Source organism: Siphateles boraxobius, unplaced genomic scaffold (genome assembly GCF_051911475.1).
Source record: "Siphateles boraxobius isolate OS27281-9 unplaced genomic scaffold, OSU_SipBor_1 20, whole genome shotgun sequence".
Classification (NCBI taxonomy): domain Eukaryota; kingdom Metazoa; phylum Chordata; class Actinopteri; order Cypriniformes; family Leuciscidae; genus Siphateles; species Siphateles boraxobius.
In genome coordinates, this window is record NW_027508811.1 from 17,496,669 (window position 1) to 17,509,368 (window position 12,700).

The 12,700-nt window shown below is 41.2% G+C and overlaps 1 long non-coding RNA gene across 1 annotated transcript; it reads left to right on the top strand.

Moving 5' to 3' along the window:
- The first annotated feature begins 10,389 nt into the window (after positions 1-10,389).
- On the top strand, positions 10,390-12,080 carry LOC143744712 (uncharacterized). Its single transcript, XR_013205904.1, has 3 exons — positions 10,390-10,491; positions 11,508-11,745; positions 11,940-12,080. It is a non-coding gene; the product is annotated as an uncharacterized LOC143744712 (long non-coding RNA).
- Positions 12,081-12,700: the final 620 nt, after the last annotated feature.

The window sequence follows — 12,700 nt, forward strand, 5'->3', positions numbered from 1 at the left end:
CAGAGATAGCCATCACTGCATGCGAGCCCAACCTACAAGAAAAATCTCCCTTCATCCAAAAGCGTATCAATTTTCGAGTCACTCCCAGGCAAACTAGGTGCATGTAGTCCAAAATGAACATTGTAACCATGCCTATGTTAATCCGTGCAAGGGGAGAGTTGCCCCTATGGTGTTCCTCATCCTCCTGTCTAGAGAACTGATCATCTGTGCGGAGTGTAGCCGTCTTCTCTGGGAAAGTCATGTGGTTCTTAACATAGACTCCTTCTTGATTGCAGCGCTCACACCCAAAGTACCCATTGTGTCCCTTAATGTTTTTAATAAACGATCTTGCAGGAGCATCGCAAATGAAGCAGTCAATCTTTAAAGTAAAGTTCTTTCCTGCCACCTCAAAGCCTTGCTCAAGGCTAGCTACCTCCTGCACAAAGTCAGATAAATACTGCTCCAAATCCAGAGGCTTGCTATTGCCACAAAAAATTCCAATAACAAAAGGTTCCTCTTCAAATGACACTTTTCCCAAAATTGGCCACAACTGCAAAGCAGAGCTCTTGTACAAGGGCAACCCATCAACATTAATTTGGAGGCCAATAGAGTTGCTATCTTCGTTGATGAGAGTTGAAATTGTCCGCAGATGAGTGAGAATGCCGAAATGTATATATTCACCCCCTTTGATGTTTTTAACATTGGCTGCTATTTTGGCTGTTTGTAGCAGGGTGCGAGCTTGCTTTGGTAAATTTGGATGAAACTCCTGTAGTGCACAAAGAAGATCTGAGAGGGTGTTCTGTGGCACATCATTCCTCAGAGCCCACTCACACAGCACCTTTGATAGTTTTGCACATTCATCTTCCACTGTATCACCTTCATCACTACTGTCACCATCTTCCACTGTATCACTCTCATCACTACAGTCTGTATCACCATCTTCCACTGCATCACTCTCATCACTAATGTTGCCACAGTCATCAAATGAATTTACACAATCCATGAAAACATCATCTTCCTCATCATTGACATCCAGAGATTCAGGATTAACTTCTCCCAAACTTTTACCACCATTAATCTCCTGAACAGAAGGTGATGAATCAAAAGAATTCAGGATTCTTAATGTGTGTCGGCGCTTAGTCCAATAACTCCTGGAAGCCATGTCCTTGTAATCTGAGATAAAATATATATAGGACTTTCACTTCCTTGCCGAGTCAAACATGCGGTCAACATAAATCTTCTGTTAAAATAATCAGGCAAACTAATAAATTGTTGTCAAATTTTGCCGTTTTACGGAGAGAAAGCACTAACACTAAAATGTTTAATTATTTTGAGCAGCATTTGCACACCCCATCATGCTGTTGGCTATACTAAAATATAGTGGTTAGTCTAGTCTACAATGTTTTATAATAATAATGTGTTCTATTTAGTGTCCATTTCATTCATTTAAAATTTTGTATATTGGGGGTATACAAGTTATTTCACATATTATTATTTTTTTTAAGTAACGCAATAATTACTTTCCCTGGTATGTATTTAGTTACTTTTGTAATGATGTAACTCAGTTTACTAATTCAGTTTTTGTGAGAAGTAACTAGAACTAATTACTTTTTTAAACTTACCCAACACTGGTTGCACACCAACTTTAAGAATGTAAATGCAATTAAACTACAGATTATTTTTGGCTACACTGTTATAAACAACTGCTATTGTGTGACATACCTTTCTGTAAGGACAGGATTTTTGCTAAAAAGAAGTGTCAGGAGCCTGTTTAAAACAAAGACAAGCAAGAACATACAGCACATTAAAACATACATACATGTGATTGACTTACTATAACTTCACAAATAAACATGATCAAATTACACATAAAATTTACAGCTGTGTTTGTGGTATTCAAGCAGGACAACAAACATGGAATTTTCTGAAAGCCCATATCATATATGCTTAATTAAATGCATGTAATCCATGTGTGCTGGCTTGTACTTTACAATAAGCTTCATTAGTTAATGTTTTACGTACATGAACTAACCGTGAGCAATACATTTGTTACAGTATTTGTTCATCTTTATTATTGTTGGTTAATAAAATAAAGCTGTCCATTGTTTGTTCATGTTAGTTTACAGTGCACGATTTTAATGAAGTATTAGTAAATGTTGAAATTAACATTAATAAAAGCTGTAGAAGTGAAGTTCATTATTAGTTCATGCTACATACATAATGAACTATAATGAACTTTTTTGTGTTATCAGGATTGGTTATCGAGAATATAAAAATGTCCAGTTTTCTTGACATTAGATTAGAGGAACGTGTTTTAAGATGCAGGATGCTTGTTTGTTTTTTTAGAGGAACTATCCTTTCGATGTCTTTATTAAGACTTTACCGATAACTTGCCGCATGATATAGCTTCAATTAATCAAAACCCAGATACTGAGAAGGTGTTTAACAGTTAGTAAACATACTTACAAAGCCAAAGATGCACTATTTTGATTGTCTTGGCTCTTAAAAGAGCCGTTAGGGTGGATTTTGCTGCTGTTGAGACACGAGCAAAAAAGAGAAAAAGAAGAAACATGAGTGTTTTTTTAATATATAATTTAAAATGCTGAGGTGTAAAGTCCAGGGGTCAAAAAGTAAAAGTCCTGCTATATGTTTATTCCACCATGAACTCAGCCAGCTGATTTCACTAATGCCAAGTTCTCACTACACAACTTTAAACGTCAGCAGATAGCTGTGCTGTTCAGACGACTTGCTCTGGAGTCTTGAAGTCATTGTGGTGTTCACACTGCGTGACACTACGTAAATGATCTGCAACATGGAGTTACACACTATACATAAGCTGACAACAAATATGGATGCTTCTCATTTCTTATTTGTGCATCCTCGTTTTCTTTCCTCGCTTCCTTCCTTCGCGTCTCAGCTCCACCCCCTGTAGGACGCGAGGGAAGGAAGCGAGGAAAGAAAAGGAGGAATCGAATAAAATCTTTTTTATATAGATTCATAGAATACAGCCTGAATATAGGCTAATTGCTTCCAGAACTTATTTTTGGGGATGCTATCGGGGTGCTTTGGTCTTTCTTGGGGGTGCTGAAGCACTCCTCCTATAGCGATGCACATGCATCTGCACTACAGAGAGAGTTGGAGGTGAGTAAAACATGTTTATAATGAAAATGCAGCAGCCATAATCCTGTCTAAAAAACTGCTAATTAGCAAATCCAGGTGATTGGAACAAAATACTGAGGTGGACTTTTACTTTCTGAACCTGGACTTTACACCTCTGTTAAAATGTGCTGGTTGTTCATCAATTATTAAAGAGTGGGCATGACATAAGAAGTGAGTGGGCATGACATTATGACATCACTACAATATACTAATCAGAATGTAGGCTACATGGCAAAAAAATCACAGATGCACAGATGGTCACTTACCAACAAACAGATGCTAATGAAGCTGGAAAAAGAGAAGGGAGGGGGGGAGAGAGAGAGAGAGGGGGTGGGGAGAGGGAGGGGGGAGAGAGAGAGAGGGGGGTGGGGAGAGGGAGGGGGGGAGAGAGAGAGGGGGTGGGGAGAGGGAGGGGGGGAGAGAGAGAGGGGGAGGGAGGGGGGGAGAGAGAGAGGGGGTGGGGAGATTGAGAGAGGGGGGGTGGGGAGAGGGAGGGGGGGAGAGAGAGAGGGGGTGGGGAGAGGGAGGGGGGGAGAGAGAGAGGGGGTGGGGAGAGGGAGGGGGGAGAGAGAGAGAGGGGGGTGGGGAGAGGGAGGGGGGGAGAGAGAGAGAGGGGGTGGGGAGAGGGAGGGGGGGAGAGAGAGGGGGGGTGGGGAGATTGAGAGAGGGGGGGTGGGGAGAGGGAGGGGGGGAGAGAGAGAGGGGGTGGGGAGAGGGAGGGGGGGGGAGAGAGAGGGGGTGGGGAGAGGGAGGGGGGAGAGAGAGAGAGGGGGGTGGGGAGAGGGAGGGGGGGAGAGAGAGAGAGGGGGTGGGGAGAGGGAGGGGGGGAGAGAGAGGGGGGGTGGGGAGAGGGAGGGGGGGAGAGAGAGAGAGGGGGGTGGGGAGAGGGAGGGGGGAGAGAGAGAGAGGGGGTGGGGAGAGGGAGGGGGGGAGAGAGAGAGAGGGGGTGGGGAGAGGGAGAGGGAGGGGGGGAGAGAGAGAGGGGGGGTGGGGAGAGGGAGGGGGGGAGAGAGAGAGGGGGTGGGGAGAGGGAGGGGGGGAGAGAGAGAGGGGGGGTGGGGAGAGGGAGGGGGGGAGAGAGAGAGAGAGGGAGGGGGGGGAGAGAGAGAGGGAGGGGGGGGAGAGAGAGGGAGGGGGTTTAAATCACTTGGGTGCAAATGACATCACGCATATTTAACGGAATTTAACGGCATTTAACTGTAGCCTACTGTATGGTCTTGGGGCCTAATGTTGAAAAAAGGCGGAAAGTCATTGTTTGTGTGTGGAAAAGGGCGTCCGACAACCTTTTAACCATTTAATTTGTTTCATTTGAGAAAACGGATGTTATTTATGTTTAGTTGTTATAGCTGAGAAAAAAAACCTGTTCAAACTGTGTCCTAAAATAATGTATTATTTACTCCGGTCTTATTTTGAAATGTCATAACCTATTTATAGCTAGTTTTACATCATTTACATAGCCTATCTGTTTAAATGTAATTAAATGTAGTCTTTAAGGTAATTAAAATAATCTGATAGTGATAAGTAGATACTTTACCTCAGGAAAACTCAGTCGTCCGTGGTGATCCAGTCAGAAGAGATGTCCGCTGGGCGAAGGGCACTGACTGCAGCTCTGCTGCAGCTTTATATATGCCCTCTGCATTCTTTCGCGGGCTTGCCACGCGAGTGATAATTTATGAACTATGTAATTTTATAAACTTTTTATATTTTTTTAATTTCAAAAAAATGTTTTGTATAGCCTACATCTAAAATACATTTCGTTATTGTACCCCGGCATTATGACTAAATAAAATAAAATAAAAGTGCAGTGTTTTTAACAGAGCGCCGAGTGAATTTAGAAATGTAAAAAATAAAAATACAATAGCCTGTCTGGATGTTGGCATATATTTTAAATAGCCTACACACTCAGGATGTCCGTGTCTTTTTGACACCATGGGAAATGAATGGAGAAGACTATAAAAACGATAACTTGTCATAGAAATCACAGAAACATGGACAATGGCGTTGCAACACTATAAATGCACAATTTAAAAATAATTTTTTTTTTTTTTACAAACATTTATTTCACGTTAATGTTTGTTCACTCATTGCATTTTTACGATGTGGTACGTTTGTTGTTAAACATTTACACAACACAAGGAAGCTTGATTTCAATCTTTTAATTAAATTGAAAAAATGTATAGCACAAATAAATAGGCTAACAATAGCAAAAGAAAAGTTTTGGATAGGTCTAGTAGCCTATTCAGAAATACAGAATATAAATAAAGTAGCAGAATCAACTGTAAAATAACACTGGGCAACTTTCTTTATTAAAAAATGGTAACACTATAATAAGGTTTAATTTTGTTAGCATTAGTTGAACCAAAAATTTTATAAGACATTTTTAAGAAAGTTGTATCTGTTAACATTAGTCAATGCACTGTGAACTAACATGAACGCACATATTTTATAATAACAATAACAAAGGCTATTGCTCTCTGTTAGTTAATGCATTAACAAATGAGACCGTATTGTAAAGTGTTATCAAAAAATCTATTGCCTAACAAAAAAAAAAAAAAAAAAAAAAACCTAAATAAGTCATTGGATAACATTGGGCTGCATATAAAGAAACTAAATGCACGTGCCATGGATCAATAAAATGGAATCGCCTCTGCACCGACAATAAGGAAATTATTTCAATCAAACCATATCGTTGATGAAAATAATACGAGAACAATTATAACGCAATGTTTTTGAAAAAAAAAATATTTTTAATATTACAGTGATAGTAAACATCTTTAATAGCTTAAGTACGGTTTCAAATGACATTGCTGTCAGTGTGAGCTGCGCGCGCTGAAGCTGAAGAGAACGAAACTGAATCGCTTTGCTAGAAGATTAATCAACTCAACGGTTGCCCAATTTACTAATTTATTACAATAGTGAATACAATTATAATTATATGACAGTCCCAATCAGCTTTTAATGTTTTGCATTGTTGTTTAAAGTGCGCGCGCTGAAGCTGAAGAGAACGAGCACCGGGAAACTGAAGAACTTTTCTAGCAGGTTGTTTAAACGAAATGCATCATATGTGAGATTAATCATATATTTATATTACATCAACTTTATATCACGACTTATCTGCAAAAAATGACGTGAATGCACAATCGAACTTGTGCTGGTCATAATGTGTAGGCCCTGTTCTGGACGCGCTATTCCCACAACAAGCGCGCTGAAACGGCAACTAAACTCAGAGAATTTACAACGTTTTATTACAATAATGTTCTCATTATAATGGCATGTATATGACAGTCCCAATTATAGTTATAAATGTGCATTTCTGTTTAAGCTGCGCACGGTAAAGATGATCACCCGTACAATGAAGCGCTACTGCATCATTAACTCAAACCAAACGCATCCCATATTAGATTAATCAGATATATATACACAAAATAAACATATTATTGCAACTTACAATGGCACAGAATGCTGCGAATGCTCAATAGAACTTGACTGTGCTTGTCATGAAGGCTTAACTCCATAAACGCGCTCTTTCCGCCACAACGCGCTCGTCGCGCTGAAACACTGCGAACAAGAATTCACAACATTCTTTTGCAGAAGTGCTCTTATTATAATATTATGAAGCTTATGTGACAGATTTGTGCTGCACACGTTGCACTGAACTGTATATCTTCCTTTTCGAAGTGAATCCAATCATTCAGAACCATCATAGTGAACAGCGCTAATCTCTCAACTGAAGTAAATAATCTATCTATCGGCTTTGATATATTGGCCCAATTTTCTTATCGGCTCGATAACGATAACGTCAAAGACCATTTATCGGCCGATATCAATATGTGGTCGATATATCGTGCATCCCTAATACCAATATATTGGAACGTCTGTTTATATAGGCCTACTCCATTAATAAAGGAGTCCAGACATTGGAAAAATATCAGTCCACAATCCACATGTTTTTTATATTTAATATGAGGGAAATAGACATGCGTGACACAAAAAATCTTTAACTTTTAGGTATAGCAAATTATTTTTTAGAAAAGTCTGCTAGACTAACGTCGCTCATAAATCATGAAAATGCACACATCTACCAAAATCTTTAACTTTTAGGTATAGCTAAATATTTTTTAGTAATTCTGTCAATTACATTAGATTTCATTGAAGGTAAATTGGAGCGGCCACACTGAGCTGTGCTTGACGGCCACAGACGTGAAGTGAACGCTGTCCGGTACTGTCTGAAAAGGTTAACTCTGCGGCGATGCTTGTGCAAAACAGATTTAACTAATCATAAAGTCAATCAGGATACATAACACAGTAGGCCTACACTAAAAAGTGACTGTTCTTTTGTGACTGTGCCCCCTCAAGAATCCCCCCCCCCCCCCCTCCCCTCTTACAATATAGTTCCAACGTCACTGGACATGAAGAAGAGCTAAATTCGCGAGATGGACGTATGCGCATATTTGTTCTGTGTTTTCTTTCTAAACAGTTATATGTTTATGTTGTATTTTTCATGTTTTCATCACGCAATCATGTTTTTGATGCGGTGGGGACGCGTTCACGTTACATGTGAATGATCAATTATCAAAATAATATCCTTTTTAAAGTAAGATTTGTTCTTAGAGTTTTTAAGGGATCTCGCATTGTCTTGTAGACACAATCCAATGCAAATTATTTTTTCTTTTTATTCCTTCTGAGCAGATAAATGGAAGGTCTTATGAATTTCACATTAAATTTTAAAAAGGAGCCAAAACGTATGAAAGTGGGCTACCTAAACAAAACCTGCATGGGCCCAAAGGTACAAAACCTGCTCTGGGCCCGAACGGGATGGCCCACAATGGGCCATCATGGGCTTAATGTGGGCAGCACGCTAGTTTGGGCTGCTCACAGATAGCCCGCGGTGAGCCCAAAGCAGTGGGCCTCGCCTGGGCAAGCCCGCACTGGGCCTGTTTAGGTTTGGCGTGGGCTGGCCCTAGCCCACTGTGCCCACAAAAAGCCAGCGTGGGCCCCGCAGGGGCATGTTTGCAGGGGAGCGCGAGACACCGAAATGGATGCCAATAAGATTCTGAATGGAACGTTTACTTTTAAAAAGTTGCCAAATGGTTCCATTGACGAGACCAAAGTGATCTGTGTGTTTTGTCGTTGTGAACTGAGCTATCATCATCGCAGCACGTCCAGTCTGAAATACCACTTGATGATGGCCAAACACACACACACACACACACACACACACACACACACACACACACACACACACACACACACACACACACACACACACACACACACACACACACACACACACACACAGCTGATGCGAATTCTCCGCCCCCTCGTCAATATCAGGACCTCGTCAGTATTTCTTTCACCCTTTTATTGATGGACAGTGTTACATTGTGTGAGAGATTATTTGCTCCAAGTAAGAATGTTTTAGTGTGAAATTGAACACAATATATGCCAATGTTGTTTTCAATAAAAAACATTTGCACAAAGCAAGCCGATCCACTTTTCCATGTTGATAAGAGCATTAAAATGAGAAAAAATAATGGGACAAAAAGAAATCAAGAGACATTTAGAATAGATAAAAATGTGCGATTAAATGCGATTAATCGCGAGTTAACTATGACATTAATGCGATTAATCGCGATTAAATATTTTAATCGTTTGACAGCACTAGTAAATACACAGTAATAATTCACAATATTACTGTTTTACAGTTTTTTTAGTTTTTTTAAATAAATGCAACCTTGGTAAGCATCAGAGACTTCTTTCAAAAACATAAAAAAAATCTTACTGACCCCAATCTTTTGAATGGTAGTGAATATCCCCGGTGGAAAGCCACAATTCCAGATTCCACAGGAACTTTCATTGAGGTGGATTGAGAGCACCGGATCACTTTCTTTGAGTATGCATCTCACTTAGGTTCAAGAGACTCTGTGAAATTGAGAGGTGTTAGTTGGACTATTCCTACCAAAATGAGTGAAGGAACAGCTTGAATCAAATTATGGTTTCAGGATGTCAGGCTAGCACCATTTTCAAGCGTTTATTTTATTTTAATTAATTCATTTTTTTTAAAGAACTTATTTCATATGCATGGCAGACTGCCAGTGGGTGGAGTTCATTGGATCAGATGTCTGGTGTATAATTCAGCCAGTAACGAAAACCGAGACAAGGAATATTAATGTACTGTACATGGCTGGCACCTAACAGGTGGTAGAACTGATTATTGGAAGAGGGTAATGAAGGGGTATATTTTTTCTGACAGCTCTCTATAAGGCTTGCGTGATGTCTATTAGTGCTTGTCTATGTTTCGGAAGCAAATGATGAAATCTTAAATGAAGTATGGAGTACATTCTTCAATTACTTGGCTTATAACACGCACAGTCCTGAAGCTTTGCGTGGACATCTGGCAGTGTTCGTTAATACGTTAATTATGAATTCAATCAGTTTTGTGCTTTACATCATTAATGCATAAATTATTTTATGTGGTTTATTGTTTAAATGACTTTAATGGGGTTACACTAGGGGTCGACCGATTATCGGCGCAGATATTAAGCATTTTTATGGTTATCAGTATCGGCCATTTCCAAACCCGATTTGCCGATAAATTAATTTAAATTTGAAATGTGCTATATTTGACTCTGACGCAGCCACCTCTGTCGGAACTCACCACTCTGTAGAATAGACCAATGTCCCCGCCCATCTGATTTTTGGGAGTCACGAGTCCAGCCAATCAACGCAGAAAGCTGAAGGCACTGAAAGTTTTGCACTCTCACACCGAAAGCACTTGCAGACTGAAGCTGCTTTACTGATCACGCATCAGTTGTCTCTCAAAGTTTAGGCAGCAGCAGACATTGCTGAAGTAGCAATAAATTACTACATTGAAGTTGCAAAACACCTCAATATAATGGGGCCCTGTGATTTACGCAATGGAGAAAACACGGACAGGCCCTTTTCATAGGGCCCTAACAATGTAATTTTTGTTAAACTGTAAATTAATTGAATAAGTTTGATGATTTCAATTAATTAGAAATGCTTCTTGATTACTAAAATTTGATTTAACCATTAGTCTTTAAGTTATAGAATGCTCCTGGGTGTACCCTGCACTTTTTAAGTTATTATTAAAAATAGGTCAAAAATAGGTCAAACATTAAAAATAGGTCAAAAATTGGTCTCCCAGGTCAACTTGGCAGTTTCTTGGAGGAGCTTGATGTGCTACTCTCATCCTTCCCTGAAGATGGTTATCCTCTCGTAATTCTTGGAACCTCAACATCCACCTAGAAAAACCTCAGGCTGCCGATTTCCACACCCTGCTTGCATCATTCGACCTCAAAGGAGTATCTACTGTGGCTACTCACAAATCAGGTAACCAATTGGACCTTATCTACACGCGCTACTGCTCCACGGACAATACACTGGTCACTCCACTGCACACCTCAGATCACTCCCTCCTCACTCTCAACCTCAACCTGCCTCAGAAAACAACACACCCTCCTCCACAGGTCACCTTTCGACGGAACCTACGCTCACCTTCACCCTCTCACCTATCCTCTTTGGTCTCATCCACACTTCCTCCTCCTGATGAGCTCACTAACAGTGCAACTGATACTCTTTTCTCCACTTTAACATCCTGCTTGGACAACTTCGGTCCCCTTTCCTCCAGGCCAGCCTGCACCACACCCTCTGCCCCCTGGTTATCTGACATTCTCCGCGAACATCGTACTAAACTCAGGGGTGCAGAGAGGAAGTTGCGCAAATCGAAAGATCCAACAGACCTAGGTCTTTATCAATCCCTCCTCTCTTTCTTCTCTGCTAATATCTCTACTGCTAAAATGGCTTACTATCACAACAAAATTTTCAATTCTTCTGACTCTCGCATGCTTTTCAAAACCTTCTCCACTCTTCTTAACCCTCCTCCTCCTCCTCCTTCATCAACCCTAACAGCTGACGATTTTGCCACATTCTTCATAGAAAAAACAACCACCATCAGCGGCAAATTTACCAATCAACAAACTGACATACACATTTTACCAACAAACGCACACATTCTACCCTCCTTCTCTCTACTTTCAGAGGCGGAAGTCTCTAAACTCCTCTTTTCCAATCGCCCTACTACCTGTCCGCTTGATCCTATTCCCACTAATCTATTTCAAGCCATTTCTTCCTCATTTGTACCCACACTTACACACATCATAAACACCTCTCTTCACACTGGTACCTTTCCCACAGCTTTTAAGCAGGCTCCAGTAACCCCACTGCTTAAGAAACCCAATCTAAATCCAGCACATCTAACAAGTTACAGACCGGTATCTCTTCTTCCATTTGTCGCGAAAACACTTAAACGAGTTGTTTTCAACCAGATCTCCTCCTGTCTTACACAGAACAACCTCTTGGACAACAATCAGTCTGGTTTCAAAAGTGGACACTCAACTGAGACTGCCCTGCTCTCAGTAATTGAAGCTATGAGACTGGCAAGAGCAGCTTCCAAATCCTCAGTCCTCATCCTGCTGGATCTGTCTGCTGCTTTTGACACAGTTAACCACCAGATCCACCTGTCAATCCTAAAGATGAAGGGCATCTCGGGAACTGCACTCCAATGGTTCGAGTCTTACCTCTCAGGTAGGTCCTTTAGGGTGTCGTGGAGAGGTGTGGCATCTAAGACCCAACATCTAGCTACTGGGGTGCCTCAGGGCTCAGTTTTTGGACCACTCCTCTTCTCCATCTACATGACATCACTAGGATCTGTGATTCAGGAACATGGCTTTTCCTATTATTGCTACGCTGATGACACGCAACTCTACCTCTCATTCCAGCCTGACGATCCGACGGTACCTGCTCGTATCTCAGCCTGCCTGACAGACATTTCTGGCTGGATGAAGGACCACCACCTTCAACTAAACCTTGCGAAGACAGAGCTACTTGTGGTCCCGGCCAACCCAACACTTCATCACAACTTCTCAATTCAGCTAGGCTCGTCATCCATAACTCCATCAAGGTCAGCTAGGAACCTTAGGGTTGTAATTGATGATCAGTTGAAATTCACAGAACACATTGCTAGAACTGCCCGGTCCTGCAGATTTGCCTTGCACAACATCAGGAAGATCAGGCCCTTCCTTACAGAGCATGCTACACAACTCCTTGTCCAAGTACTTGCTTTATCCAGACTGGACTATTGCAATGCTCTCCTGGCTAGTCTTCCAGCTTGCTCTGTCAAACCTCTACAATTGATCCAGAATGCTGCAGCCAGAGTAGTCTTTAATGAGCCAAAGAGAGCACACGTCACTCCTCTCCTCACAAAATTAAACTGGTTGCCAGTTGCCGCTCGCATTAAATTCAAGCCACTGACGTTTGCCTACAGAACAACCACTGGCACTGCTCCCTCTTACCTAAACTCATTACTTTAGACTTATGTGCCATCCAGAAACTTGCGCTCTGCTAGCGAATGTCGTCTTGTGGTACCATCTCAAAGAGGCACAACATCTCTTTCTCGGACCTTTACCATGACTGTTCCCTGTTGGTGGAATGATCTACCTAACTCAACCAGAGCTTCTGAGTCAGTAGCCACTTTCAAGAA